Genomic DNA, 15,779 nt, shown 5'->3' on the forward strand with positions numbered 1-15,779 from the left:
ACAGTGTGAACTGCTTTTAGAGTCCTGCATTTTGCGAAAGTAAAAGAAAAGGTGAAAGGGGATTGCTTACAGGTTAGTGGGTGTGTGCAGGGCAATGGTGAAGTGAAGGAGATGCCTGGAAGTATGTGCAGGAGAGAGTCAGTGGAAAGAAACTGCTGTGTGAGATATGCAGGCGGAGGGTTTTAGAAAGATGGGGAGAGAAAAGGGGCATAAAGTGTTCGAATAGAGAAACCGTAAAGGAAAGAGGTGTGAAGTGAAGAACGGGAGCGATTAAGACTCCGAAGACCTCTACCCCTTACACAGACCTCAGTAATGTTTAATTCACACTCTCAAACTTCACAATTAAAAAATGTGCAATTCTAATTAGTCACAATAAAATCATTGTTACTTATTTATCTTATACAGTTAATAAGCATTGACAAAGCCAATAGATCCAGCGTATTTTAGGCCTATGTCAGTTGTTGTTAATTATATGTCCGGAGATAATAACAGAAAGCTCACAGAGACAAAATAAATACTCGTCAGATGGCTGCAATGGGAAGCACAGGTTTTTAATGTACACATTTAAAGTCGTGCTCTTAATTACTTAGGTCTGACCTATTGGAAAGGATTCCTAGTTTTGCTTCATAAGACCCGCTCTTTTTAGGTACCCCCTCCACCCACATACTTTTTAAATTTGATTAAAGTCGTGCCCCAGACTACACGTTTACGGACACAAAACCAGGACTGCCTCGCTGCCAGCTGAAATGTGTGTACAGATAAACAATCGGGCTGGAAGACAGCACAAGGCAGAAAACCTCTAGTTCGAAAGGAGCGGGCAGGGGACCACGCCTGGCTGTTTACCCCCACAACGAATGGCGCTCTGTAATATTACCCACTGGACTACCCATGCTGCAACATTATAAATTACTCTAAAATTAGCTGTAATGCAGAGTTTAAAGCAGTGAGGGTGAGGTAAACGCCCGAAGATTGAACCTCGATGAGTAATCTGTCAGGAAGGTGGTGGTGAACCCAGCATTTAGAAGAAATGAGGTGGAGCCAGAAAACACACTTTACCATCTAATGCCGGTGGGAAAAGGGGTCGGCAGGGGATGAAAAGTTACACCCTCTCCTGCCGGTTTCTAGGTCCTCTATCTATTAATTTGCCCAGCCCATTTGCTCCCGTAGAGATAATGCTTGGTAGGGAAGGCGGTGGATTATTCAAATGTGGCAAACACAAGAGTCATATCGTATTTTCTACAGATGGAGAAAAAAATATCAACTCTGAGTCCTGGCCATACAGGCTACACTTCTGAGATTAACGTGTAATGCAAAAAAAATAGCAAGCAATTGCAAAATCAACCTAATGTATTATTTTTAACCCCTTCGCTGCCAGGCCTTTCCCCCCCTGTGCCACACCCTTTTTTTGGCTATTTGGGGTAGTGTGCGCTGAGGCCCCTGTAACTTTTTGACCACATAAGGTATTCACGCCAAATTTGCGTCCTTTTCTTCCAACATCATGAGGATTCTGAAGGTACTCAGGGTTTGTGGATTCCCCTGGAGGGGTCACAGAAATGAGACAAAATACAGTAAAATTTGTTTTGTTTTTTGGAAAAATGGGAAAACTGGCTGCAAATGAAAGCTTCTGGGGTTTTCCCTGCAAGTGTTATCAAAAAAGGGTTTGTGGGGCTGAAATCACCATTTTCCCAGCTTTTAGGGGATACCAGACTTTTGTCAGAAACACAACATTTTTTACACAGTTTTGGCATTTTTCTGGGACATAGCCTATTTTTGCTATTTTGTGTGCATTCGACCTCCTTCCAGTTAATGGTAGAAATGGGTACAGAAGCAATAATGGATCCTGGAAAGCTATACATTTTAGAGAAGTGGACACAATTCAGCAAGGGGTCATTTGTGTAGATCCATCAAGGTTTCTTTATAGAAACTAACAGTTAAATATAGGATAAATTGAAAATTTGTTGAAAAGAAAGCGCCTTTTGTGTCAACGTTTTCACCTGTAACTTCTTGTAATTATGACAGCTCTTTGAAAGCAATGTACCGTTACATCCGCTGGACATTACTGGTTGTGGGGATATATAGGACTTGTAGGTTCCCCAAGAACCCGACGAACCCAGAGCCAAAAACTGAGCAGCAACTTGCAATGGTTTTTTTATTATGTACCGGGTATATAGTAATTATTCTGTAAAAATGTGTACATGGAAAAATCAGTATGAAAGACACCTATGTATTTCTGAAATGGGAACAAAATATAGGGTTTAGAAACAGTAGATATTTGCACATTTCCGAAATTGGGACTACTCATATTAGCATAAGAATTATCAGTCATTTTTTAGAATGACTTCTTTTTTACACAATGTCTTTCATTTGGAAGGCAGAAATGCATCGAAAGTCAATAGGTAATAACAGTTCCTTTACAAATCTGAATTACCCCAAGTCTCCCGATAAAAATGGTACCTCACTTGTAGGGGTAGGCATAGTGCCCACGACAGGAAATGGCTCAAAACCCAACGTGAACACACCACATTTTCACAATGCAAAATTACCCTTTTTTAGCAAAGTGCCTAGCTGCAGTTTTTTAACCCTAGCTCTGCCGGCAAATAGGGAAACCTAGCAAACGTATACATTTTTGAAAACTAGACACCCAGGGGAATCCAGGATGGGGTGACTTGACTGCCTCCCACCAGGTTCCGTTACCCAGAATCCCTTGCAAACCTAAAAAATGGCCAAAAAAAAACTTTTTCCCCACATTTCTCTGGTGGAAAGTTCTGGAATCTGCATGGATCCACAAATTTCCACCCACCCCGCGTTCCCCAAAGTCTTCCGAGAAAAATGGCACCTCACTTGTGTGGGTCAGCCTAGTGCCCGCGACAGGAAACGGCGCAAAACGCAACGTGGACAAACCTCAATTTCGCTGTGAAAAATGACCCTTTTTTGGTAAAGTGCCTAGCTGTAGTTTTTTAACCATAGCTCTGCCGGCACCTAGGGAAACCTAGCAAACCTATACATTTCTGAAAACTAGGCACCCGGGGGATTCCATGGAGGTATGGCTTGCGTGGATCCCCCAACATTTCCTTACCCAGAATGCCCTGCAAACCTCAAATTTAGCTGGAAAAAAAATCACCTTTTTCACACATTTTTGTGTGGGAAAGTTGTGGCATCACCGGGCTGACACAAATTTCCTACCACCCAGCGTTCCCCCGGGTCTCCCGATAAAAACAGCGCCTCACTCGTGTGGGAGGCCCAAGTACCCGCGACAGGCAAGGGCCCAAAACGTATTGAGGCGACATGAAGATTGCCTACATCAAAACGACCTGGTTTTGCAAGGGGGGTCACCTGGGTTTTTGGCCCGGTGCTCGGCGGCCACCTAGGGGAACCTACCAAACCCACACATTTCTGAAAACTAGACACCCGGGGGATTCCAGGGAGGTATGGGTTGCGTGGATCCCCCAACGTTTCCTTACCCAGAATGCCCTGCAAACCTCACATTTAGGCAAAAAAATTCACCTTTTTCACACATTTTTGTGTGGGAAAGTTGTGGCATCAGCGGGCTGACACAAATTTCCTACCACCCAGCGTTCCCCCGGGTCTCCCGATAAAAATGGTGCCTCACTCGTGTGGGAGGCCCAAGTAACCGCGACAGGCAAGGGCCCACAACGCAGTGAGGCGACATAAAAATTGTCTACCTCAAAACGACCTGGTTTTGCACGGGGGTCACCTGAGTTTTTGGCCCGGTGGTCGGCGGCCACCTAGGGGAACCTACCAAACCCACACATTCCTGAAAACTAGACACCCGGGATTCCAGGGAGGTATGGTTTGCGTGGATCCCCCAACGTTTCCTTACCCAGAATGCCCTGCAAACCTCAAATTTAGGCAAAAAAAATCACCTTTTTCACACATTTTTGTGTGGGAAAGTTGTGGCATCACCGGGCTGACACAAATTTCCTACCACCCAGCTTTCCCCCGGGTCTCCCGATAAAAACGGTGCCTCACTCGTGTGGGAGGCCCAAGTACCCGCGACAGGCAAGGGTCCAAAATGTAGTGCGCCTCAACAGGCAAGGGTCCTAAACGTAGCGCGCCTCAATACGTTTTGGGCCCTTGCCTGTCGCGGGTACTTGGGCCTCCCACACGAGTGAGGGACCGTTTTTAAATCGGGAGACCCCGGGGGAACGCTGGGTGGTAGGAAATTTGTGTCAGCCCGGTGATACCACAACTTTCCCACACACAAATGTGTGAAAAAGGTGATTTTTTCAGCTAAATTTGAGGTTTGCAGGGCATTCTGGGTAAGGAAACGTTGGGGGATCCACGCAAGCCATACCTCCCTGGAATCTCCCGGGTGTCTAGTTTTCAGAAATGTGTAGGTTTCCCTAGGTGGCCCCCAAGCCCGGGGCCAAAAACTCATAGGACCACCTTTGCAAAACCAGGTTGTCTTGTGATAGGTAATTTTGATGTCTCCTCAATAGGTTTTGGGCCCTTGCCTGACACGGGCACTAGGCCTACCCACGCAAGTGAGGTACCATTTTTCTCTGAAGACTTTGGGGAACGCAGGGTGGGTGGAATTTTGTGGACCCACGCAGATTCCAGAACTTTCCACCACAGAAATGTGAGGAAAATGTGTTATTTTGGACACATTTTTAGGTTTGCAATGGATTCTGGGTAACAGAACCTGGTGAGAGCCAGTGAAGTCACCCCATCCATGATTCCCCTTGTTGTCTAGTTTTAAAGAATGTACAGATTTGCTAGGTTTGCCTACGTGCCAACTGCGCTAGGGCCCAAAATCCACAGGTATGCACATTGCTAAAAAAAAAATCCGGAGTCCAGTGGCCTTTCTGCCACCCTGGGGGGGGGAAATCGGGGAAGGGGGTTTCATCCTGATATGCCCCTAAAGGGGCAGAAAGACTGTGGCTATTTTTTGTGGGGGCACTGGTATGACCATTTTGGGCAGCCCCTACCCCCACGCATAAAAAAAGCCTGCGTACTCGCTGGCGCCTAGTGGGCTTTCTGCCCCCCCCAGGGGGCAGATCAGGGGCCACTGCCACCATCTGCCCTCCCGGGGGGGGCAGAAAGACTGGAATTTCTCTGGGGGTGGGGAGGGGTATTGTCATGCCCATTTTGGGGAGCCCCTACCCCATCACTAATAAAACAAAAAAATCCATGGTTTCTAGTGGGCATTCTGCACCCCCAGGGGGGGCCAGATTGGGGGCTACAGCTCCCATCTGCCTCCTGGGGGGCAGAAAGACTGTCATTTTTGTGGGGGGGGGGGGGGTGGGGGCATTGGTGTGCCCGTCTTGGGCAGCCCCCACCCCTATTTTTTTATTTTTTTTTTACAATTCCCTGGTGTCTAGTGGTCTTTTTGCCCCCCGGGGGGGGGGGAAAGGGGGGCAGATTGGGGGGCAATGCCCTATCTGCCCCCCAGGGGGGGCAGGAAGGCTGTAATGGTGGCGGGTGGGTGGGGGCATTGGCGAGCCCGTTTCGGGCAGCCCCCACCCTAAAAAAACTGAAAATAAATCCCTGGTGTATAGTGGGCTTTCTGCCCCCCCGAAGGGGCAGATTAGGGGCCAATGCCCCATCTGCCCCCCGGGGGGGGCGGGCAGAAAGACTGTGATAATTGGGGGGTGGGGTGGGGGCATGGGCCTGCCCGTTTTGGGCAGCCCCCACCCCTATTTTTATTGTCAAAAAAATTCCCTGGCGTCTAGTGGGCTTTTTGCCCCCCCCCCCGGGGGGGGGCAGATTGGGGGCTACTGCCCCATCTGCCCCTTTGGGGGAGCAAAGGCCCTTGCCCAAGGGGACGCTCCCCCCCTCCCTGGTGTCTAGTGGGTGGATCCCTGCTTGGGGATCGCCCTCCTGTGGCGATCCCCAAGCAGGGATCCACTGGGGAGGGGTACCATTGGAAAGGGGAGATTCTCCCCTTTCCAACGATACCTCTCCCGTCTTTCTACGTGCTCAGGGGGCTGAGATAGCCCCCTGAGCACGTACAAAGTGAAACCTGAAATGAGCCTCTTGGCTCATTTCAGTTTCACTTTCAATGTTATGATGTCGGCACGACGTGCGCGCCGATCGTCATTACAGTGAAAGGGAGGGATGGGGGGCCTCGGGAGCTGGGGAAGCTCTTCCCCAGCTCCCGAGGCTATTTGCAGTAAAAGGGAATCCCTCTGGTGCCCGCACCAGAGGGATTCCCCAGGGAATGCCTCATGACGAGCTGGACTCGTCATGGGCACAGCGCGACTGTGCTCCATGAAGAGTCCAGCTCGTCATGGGCACACAAGGGGTTAAGAGGCTAGTTCACTGGTACCTGACGCCCGAAATAATCGTGCAGAAACTTCCAAGGCTGCTAATCAAACAGTTGGCAGGTACATTAACCGCACCTTCTAGAGACCAATGCATGCACTGTTCCTCCGACTTTGTAAACCAAAAGCACCATTTGCACTTTTAAGTAAATTCTACTTGGTTCTGGAATTACAACTTGTGAGTGAGGAGCGGCATTTTTCATTTTGTGCTTCTTGAAACAGCTCTGCTGTATTTGATTTTCTGGGTGGGTCTGTAGCCAGCCCTGCCAAAATATGGCAGGGCTGGCATCTGCTGCGTGTGGCTGTCTGGTTTAAACTGTTCAGAACCATCAAATCAGCTTGAATTGAGCTCTTCTGTAATATGCGCACATTTTCTCTGATCTACATTTTGACTGTAAGCAGGTTTCTCAACATACACCGGAGCAGTTTCTAAGCACACAAACTGTAGTCGCTGGGCTTTAAAGCGCGTAGGAGTCGAGCTGCGAAGCAGAAGAACTAAGGGGGACCATGGAAGCATGCATACAAATCTGCACTTCTACGCAGGTTACAGGAAGATTACTGCCAACACTCCTGTGTAACTGAGTATTAGTAACACAAAGCACACAAAGGCTGGTTTAAAACATGCAGCTTACAAACGCAGTGGGGTTTTTAAGAGCACATCAACTGCAGCAAAGCATTCTAAGCTGGCAGTACACGAGCCACAGCCATCTCAAGAACTGCAACCAAGCTCAGAAACGGTAACCGAGCTTGGTAAACAAGCGCTCACAGAGGGCTTGGGGGCCGAGGAACTTCAGTAGGCAGCCTGCGAGGAAGTGACTGGGAAACTTTGGAGGGCGTAACCGGCGGCATAGGGAGCTGAACCAAGCGCAGCTGTCGGAGATTCGGTGTGAGGCAGGAATAAAAACCAGCAACAAAAAAAAACAAGTAAATAAACCAAGCGTGAGTTTAGTGCCAGGAGTCCTTTCCGTACAGGGAGCGCACGAAGTGGGAGAAATGTGTGCTGCCGTCATGAATACAAAGCTTGGCGTGCTGCACTTTATAAAAAACATATACATTTTAAAAGAAAAGCATTTTGGCGGCGCGTGTGATGATAAAGTTGTGCGACCGCCGTATGCGATTTATAACACAAGCTGTCCCCATTGCCAAAGCAGAAAGAAAATAACATAGTGCTTACTGAGTAAATGAAGGAGACGGTATAACGCCGCAAGTAAACGATCCAGTCCGGATGGGCAGTCCCAAAAGGAGACAGGGCGGTAACAAGGAGGGACTAAGAAACCTCATTTTCAATCGGAAGCCAGCGTTTACCATAGACGACCCAGCCAATGAAAAATAGGGACGGGGCTTCCACCACACTTCTAAAACATACCCTTCTACAATATGCCTCGCAGAGCGAGCAGCGCACGTGCACTGCAACGCTAGGTATGCGAGACCTAAAAAGGGTGATTGTATGTCGCCCAAGTGCTATTGACATATTTCCCTCATCGATAGCACGATTGAAATCATCAGCAGAGCCATTTATGACCGTTTGGTCGAGTGGGCGGCTGATAAGGACTTACTTTCCCCTTTTTAATTTGGATTTCGGCCAATATTAGGAACCACCGAACTATGCCTGAATCTGGCCCTGATCATTTCCAAATATACTAAGGCCAAGCGTTCCCCTATTTATTTAGCTTTTATGGACCTATCCACCGCCTTCGATTCAGTGATCAGAACCAAACTCTGGTTAATGTTGCAGGACCAAGGCGTGGACCCCCCTATAGTGAATTATCTTTATTGCCTGCATTCTTATCTTACAGCCTGGGTTCGTATAAATTCTCTTGGGGAGCTTTCTTCTAAATTCCCTCTAAAGACTGGAGTGAGAAAGGATTGTATTCTGGCACCCTTATTGTTTATTTTATATATTAACAGACACCATACTTTCCACACAGACACACCTAGAATCACAGGTTATCCTACTCCTGCCTTATAATATGCTGACAACGCGGTACTGTTAGCCCTCACCCAAAAAGCACTGAGACATCAGGTGGTTTGCTTTGCTTCCTTTATGCACAACTTGAATTTAAATACCAATTACTCTAAATCGCATATTATGTCTTGCGACCAGGGTAAATGAAGGTTAAAGAAAATTAGCATTAATGGACACACTCGGACGACTGTAGATGACTTTTGTTATTTAGGGCTGAATTTTAATTCAGCAGGGTCAAGGAACCCCCATCATTCACAGGCCAGTTTAAAACTATAAACTGCGGGCACAATCTGTAACCTTTTTACACCCCAAATGAAGGGGGTCAGTGTTTCCTCCTTTGAACGTCTATAATTTACAATGCATTAGTAGAGCTACCCATGGCGCTGGAGTATGGGGTTTCATCAAATGCGGTTCCCTCCAGACAGAGGAAAACCATTTCTTACGACAGCTATTAGGTACCCCTCTGTCCACCCACATTCTTATTACTCATCTTGAATTAAATCAGGGTTTAATCGAGGACATGAGACAACTGGTGCCTCTTTTATTGTGGGTAAGCGTATGGTTGAACCCCGCCGCTAAACTCTGCAGTGACATAGTATCTGACTGTATGACGCTGGATAGGGCTCTATACCCTGGTTGAGCTAAATACAAGATATTTTTGGAGCCCTCTGTATAGCTCAGTGGCTTGTCGAACCCAGTCACATCCACCAAAAATGTTAGGACTGAGGTGAAAAAAATGTAAGAACCACCGTGCAAACATTAGGTTGAAACATTAATTTTCTAAACCCTCGGTGTTGCCCTTTTATAGCTTTTTATACACAGACGTTTCCCCACTGTACTTGTCGATGAAACTGTCAAGATGGGAGCGGTCTCTTCTTTTCCGCTTCAGAGCAGGGACGATTTATTGGTCTTTTTTCTTCAAACATTTTTCTGATTCCAAGGGTAACTTAGTTTTCTCCTGCAACAATCATTCAGCACAATCATTAATGCACTTTGTATTTTTCTGTAATTTCCCCAGTGAAGCACAAAGGCACCTTTTGATACCCTTACTAAGGGCACTAAGGGCAAGACATACTATCCTGGGCTAGTTGGACAGGGATAGGGTGTTTTTTTTCATATAGACTAGGCAAAGATACTGCTTATCAATGGGGGATATTGGGTTAGCACGGCGGACCCTATTTTGAGGTTTTTGTCCTCTTTCTATCTCCCCTTTACATGCGTCAAATGCAGTTCCCGCCAACAATATTATGCTGCTTATTGAAACCTGAGTTCATTTGTATCTCCTTGCTCATCCAAAGTATGGATATCTGGCACACATCTCGCTGTGTTCTTAAACTTTGTAATTTTTACACACTCATTTTTAACTGGTTTTTACTGTAAAATTATTTCAATTTCTTGAGTGCTTACAGCCATGTGTAATAATTTTCTATGTACTTTTATGGTCTATCGTTTTTAGATCGAATAAAGTTATATTGAATTGAGAGCCTAAATGCATCAATGATGCAAAAGGCACTTTCATTCATAAGCCAGACCTATTGACATTTCCAGTGCTTGTTTTGAAAACTGAATAACAATTTTTACAAGCTACATCTTGCTTCATATACAAGCCAGTTGAAATTCAATCTTAGCTTACAATTTTATATTATACCCGAAATGTAAAAAAATGATGTACTGATAAAAATGTCTCGCACAGATGGGTGTGAGACGCACTTCTCTGTGTAGGCTGAGCTGTAATTACTCACCACTGTTTTTTGCATAGGTACTAAAATGTTCTTTTAAAAAAATGTGGTATTGTCACATTTCACTTTAAATGCATCCTAAAGTTTATACTTTCCCGAACGTTCATTCAGAAACGGCTGACTAAAGCTGTAATGTGCTATATAAATAATTGTTATTAAACTAGTAGTGTTATGTGGCGCTGGCAGGCACAATGCAACTTTCAGCACTGCAATCAGAGGGAAACTCTTTGGCAGCAACATCATGTCAAGTCTGAGGTGTTTTTTAGCAAAATGATGCATTGTCTCTGCAGAGTGCATGGCAGATCTGCTGAGTCCTGCTCGGTGCACTGTCATCTCGCTGGTCTAGGACAATGGAGTGGGCTGAGATGACAGGCACAATATTCATGTCTGGAAACCTTTGATTCCATGTCACTGTGATATTTATTGGTGACTAACTTGGCAAAAGGTGACTAACTTGGCAACACGTTATAAATCTGGGCCAAGGCGAGAGGTCAGGTCATCGACCCATTGATTGTTTTGTGTTTTTTAACGTGTATGGGAAGTATAATTTGTGGGGCATCTTAACCTTTATCTATTTGTGGTTTTACAGATAACTATTAAATCTTCTGGATTCACTGCTTCATGTTTACACTTTGGCACTGAGGGCAAAGCATGGGGGGTATGATACTTTCATGCCGCTTAAGGGCTAGAGAAAATACTTATTGTGCACTCAGTTAAAATATACAAAAATGAATGGAAGATGGCAGACAACTGGTCAGGAAGGCCAATAACCTCTCGACCTCAAGAAACCTATGCTCCCACCCTCGTAGTGAAATACAAGAAAATCAAGTACTTTCCTTTGACAAAATTGCGCTGATACGTTTATATATTATACCTTTGTTACAAAGGTTCCTTTTCAAAAAAATGTTAGCCCAAAAAATATGAAGCAACGGATTTAGGAGATAAAAATTAACATTAGGGGTGTAAAAGATAAGCTGTCCCTGTTGTCAATACATATATATATATATATATATATATATATATACATACACACACATATATACATAGATGTGTTTCATATTTCACTACTTCCATTTCTAAACAATGTAAGTAGCTAGTGTTACTATTGTCCAATTGAGTGGTACTCGATGTAACACCTCAGAAAGGATGAAAAGTCAAGTCAGCACTGTCAGGATTCAAACTCGAAACATGCATATTACTTCATGTTTCCGCGTTGAGAAATCGACCAACAGAGACACCTCATCATTTATACTTCTGGTGTACATTTATTGTTGATTCTCGAAAAACTACAATGCCCCCATTATTATATATGGAGTACAAGACAGATCCTTATACACGACAATCAAACATGCTTGTATTACACATTGAAAATTGATTAGATGGCACACTCACAAGGAAGAATCTACGTTAGATACACTGAACTCCAGCAACATTCACCACATAACTTTAGATACGGTATGGAAACTTTAATGAGCGAGTGAACATGTTACTTTTTTGGTACACCTCACGTACAATTTTCAGAGATGCCTGCCAAGAATTACAGACATTTTCATGAAAATGACAAAGTAGATCTGAAGAAAGCAGGCAATTTCTCCCACTTACTCACAACTTGACTATGATCACTAAATCTACAGGTCGAGGACAGGATTTTAAATTATGACTGCACTCTAGAGCATCCTGATGGACAGTCTTTATCAGTCTCATCATGGTGTTTAAAGGCACATCACTGAAACATGCTGAGCGCTCTAAACCCGTCCCAAAATTGCACACTGGACTAAGTCCCGCTAAGATTTCTGTACTAGGCCCGTGAGAGGTATACTGTCGAGACGTGCAATTCTATACTCATCGCCATATCCTCGGCAGCTCCCTGCACAAGGTCCGGGGCATGAGATTCGGAAGCAAAATCTTATTAGTTCATTTATTTATGGCAATACTATTTTGAACAGAGAAGCTCTAAAAAAAGAACAGAATCCGTACACAGCAAGATGGGCGTAGTGCAGTGGTTCCCAAACTTTTGACTTCTGAGGACCCCCATTGAGTCACCACTGGAAGCCGGGGACCCCAAGCAATTTGTAGGATTTAAATTTCAAACATTAAAACAGTAATTTGAATTAAAAAAACGCACGTGTGCACACAAAACAAATACTCAAATTACTAAGGATTCTAGGGGCATATTTACAAGTCCCTATTGCCATGGGAACGTCACATTTTGCGATGTTCCTGTGGCAATAGGGGCTTTGCCTTATTTACAAGGCAGCGTTAAGCCACTTATTGTGGCTTAACGCTGCCTTGTAAATAAGGCCCCCTTTCACGCAATGCTTAGCATGAAAAAGGTGGGCAGTGGGAGTTTCACTCCAACACCCATTGATTTTGATGCTGCCCTCTATTTACAAAGTCAGCTTAAATATGAGACAGCACCAAAATTAAGACCATGAAAAACCTGGTCTTAAGTTGGCGATAGAAGAAGAAATGCCATATTTTTCCTCGTTTTTGCTTTTTCCAACGGAAAAAGCAAAACACCTTTGATTGTTTATGTTCAGGAAGGTGACCCTTCCTGCACATAAACAATCTTTAATAAAAAATGACATTTTGCAACTTCCATGTGTCACACATAGAAGTGACAAAAAGGCATTACAAAATTGTTCATGTGCAGGAAGTGGGAACATAGCAGTATCAGTATAATGATAGACTGGGAATAAACATATGTTGCTAAATTTTACCATGCAGTTTGCAAGCAGCTGTTTGACAGTTTATAGGACACTGTGCTAGATTACGATTGTCCCTTATGAATTGCACAGTGACAAAAGAATCTCTGTGAAAAAAATCAGTAACCCACTGACCTATGCACATAAAATACTGTTTTTTAAAATGCATTGTACACGTTCTTTGCAGTAGGCATATTAACCCTCTGTGTTACATTAGATAAGTCAAAGCTGCCACTGGAAAAAACTCTCATCTCTCTCCAGCAGGTACATTAATCACAGGCATTTTCTTGACACTTTTATAGTTGCTCGAAAACTGCTAATTTTACAAGGAACTTTGCAGTGCTTTTAGAACTGCTGCCTGCGGACCCCCTGGGAATGTGCCACGGACCCCTGGGGGTCCTCGGACCCCAGTTTGGGAAACACTGGCGTAGTGGATGGGTTAACACAAAACAAAAGTGAGTAAATGAGGCATGGCTCATAGCAGCTGCTGTGTGACCAATTAACAAATGTAATAGACTATCACCTTAAAGGAAAACTACAATATTACAACTAAATATGACTTGGGCAAAATGTGTACAAGTTTACAACATTTGATAACAGTTGGTAGTGTTCCGTTATTAACTATTGAGGGCAGAAGGCACTCTGTGCCTTCTAAGAAGTTGGAAGTGATTTATACTGCAGGAGCGAGTTAAATGGTCCAGAGGTACACTGACTAGTTTCACAATATGTGCGGGTCTCGGGTTTCTACCTGCAAAGTCATCCTGGGCTCCTCACCCTCCGCCTGGGACGACTCCTGGTGGCCCCCTGCCCTGGGCAACGCACCCAAACCGACAGACCACGCACGCAACCTGGGCTTCATCCTGGACTCCTCCCTCTCCATGACCAGACAAGTCAACGCCGTCTCCTCGTCCTGTTTCAACATCCTGCGCATGCTACGTAAGATCTTCCGGTGGATCCCCACCGAGACCAGGAAAACAGTCACCCAGGCCCTCGTCACCAGTCGACTGGACTACGGCAACGCCCTCTACGCCGGTACCACCGCCAAGCTCCAGAAGAGACTCCAGCGGATCCAGAACGCCTCGGCGAGACTCATCCTCGACGTCCCCAGACGAACTCACATCTCCAGACACCTGAGAGACCTGCACTGGCTCCCGATCAACAAAAGAATCACCTTCCGGCTCCTCACCCACGCACACAAAGCCCTACACAACCAAGGCCCGACCTACCTCAACAGCCGCCTCAACTTCTACGCTCCCAAACGCCACCTCCGCTCGACCAGTCTCGCCCTCGCAGCCGTCCCCCGCATCCACAGAGCGACTACAGGAGGTAGATCCTTCTCCCACCTGGCCGCCAAGACTTGGAACGCCCTCCCCACCGAACTACGCCTGACCCAAGACCACCTCTCCTTCAGGAAGAAGCTCAAGACCTGGCTGTTCGAGCAGTAGCGGACCCCCCCCCCCCCAGCGCCTTGAGACCCTCCGGGTGAGTAGTGCGCTTTATAAATGCCTTTGATTGATTGATTGATTGAAAGTGTACCCTGAAATAGAGCTAGCAAGTATATGAGATTATTTGCACTGTATCTTGTTAAGCTAACTAGAGCATGCTCTGGGTGATATTTGTGCTGAAAATATGAGTGTGGTGGACACATTACTGCCACGGCTCTACAGTTAAGCTGTTCTGGAAACCACAGATATTTTCTATTGCTGAAACAAAGGCAGTCATTTTGTCGACTTCGAAGGATGAACGGCTGAGCCAACCCGTGGGAACTGAAAGGATAGGTTAATCATTTATGAACGCAGCAGACATATAAGCCGAACAAGCTGCAAGGATTGCACACCCTAAATACATATCCTTAAAAAACCGTGACAGGGCTTTTTTTATTTTAAAATCTGACAGCAAATGTGGGGTTATAGATGCGCTGCATATGGCATTCTACGTTTTAAGCAAACAGATGCAGGTGATCTGTCGCGTTGCAGCCTCCTAACAATATTGTCAGGTACTTAGTGCCCTGGGTTCGGGTAAAACAGTCTAGATCTAAATAATCAAAGAAGTGAGGGACTCTCAAAACACACTTCTGTGAATCCCCGTGTTTAATGACAGAGCAGAAGTATTTCCCCTTTAGTTATAAAATCTGAGATTGCACGTTCAGAGGCACGATAGTGCACAGTGTACCGTGCAACACTCCCGCACCACGTCAAAGCGGAACCTGATGTTCAAAGGTACAACTATGAACTGTGCATCCTGCAGGACGCCAGCATTAGGCCAAAAAGTGGAGTGAGTGTTCATTGGGCATAGTCAAGCAGTGCACCCTGCAGAGTTCCTACACTAGGCCGCAGGGGGCGGGGAGATGCACTATCATGCACAGAGCACACTCAAGAGCAAATGCACTCGGCCCCGGTGTGTGATCTTCAAAGCAAAGTCTGGTTCCGATTGCCCTGCTGCCTGGGAAACTGGGGTTACCTTGAAGCTGCTGATCCAGGCTCAGAGGTGCTGCTAGGGGAAGGAAGGTGCGGACAGGCGGCGGGGGCCTTGCGGGTCAGGGCTCCTCCGGGGCGGGCTACGGCTCCCGGCGCGGGTCCCCTCGGGCTGCGGCAGCGCTGTGTAGGCCTCTGTCCAGCCCCGGCTCCTTCCTGTTACTCCAAGGATCCTGCGGGTCCCATCAGAGGCAGCGACCAGTTCCCATCACAGGAAACGACCTAGCGACGACGCTGACGTCACGTGACTCGCACGTCACTTCAGGCTCCTGCGCATGCGTAGTAGAGAACATCAAACCCCGCCCTTTCCTGCATTGGGCTTTCTGTGCGCCTCTGGCCACTATTGGGTGAGAAGGTCATAAGAGGCGGAGCAAGTGGCATAGTGGCGAGTGGAACCGAGAGACAGAGGGCAGAAGAAGAACTGCTTCCTGTACTGGGGACTCCAGTCAAGCTGTGTTTGGTTGCTATGTTTAGCCTGAGCTCTATGCATGATGCTGTTTACAGCGGGACCACGGATACCAATTGAGGATCAGGGCGTGTGGTGGACATTTCTCAAAAGGAATGGGGTTGGAGGGACTGAGAAACAAGTGAGGAAATATAGAAGAGAAGCC

General features: G+C 46.1%; 1 protein-coding gene across 4 annotated transcripts in view; it reads right to left on the minus strand.

Annotated features, from left to right (window-relative positions):
- The window catches only part of PPP2R5E (protein phosphatase 2 regulatory subunit B'epsilon), a 521,840-nt gene extending 506,399 nt beyond the window's left edge, over positions 1-15,441 (minus strand). For 2 of the 4 annotated variants that reach the window (XM_085626199.1, XM_085626200.1), the window contains exon 1: positions 15,155-15,421. The gene's annotated coding sequence lies outside the window, so the exon portion shown is untranslated. Of the gene's footprint in view, positions 1-15,154 lie in introns of all 4 variants that reach the window. The other 2 variants (XM_085626198.1, XM_085626201.1) reach the window with 2 other exon arrangements.
- Positions 15,442-15,779: the final 338 nt, after the last annotated feature.

The sequence above is a fragment of the Triturus cristatus genome, chromosome 9 (genome assembly GCF_964204655.1).
Source record: "Triturus cristatus chromosome 9, aTriCri1.1, whole genome shotgun sequence".
Classification (NCBI taxonomy): domain Eukaryota; kingdom Metazoa; phylum Chordata; class Amphibia; order Caudata; family Salamandridae; genus Triturus; species Triturus cristatus.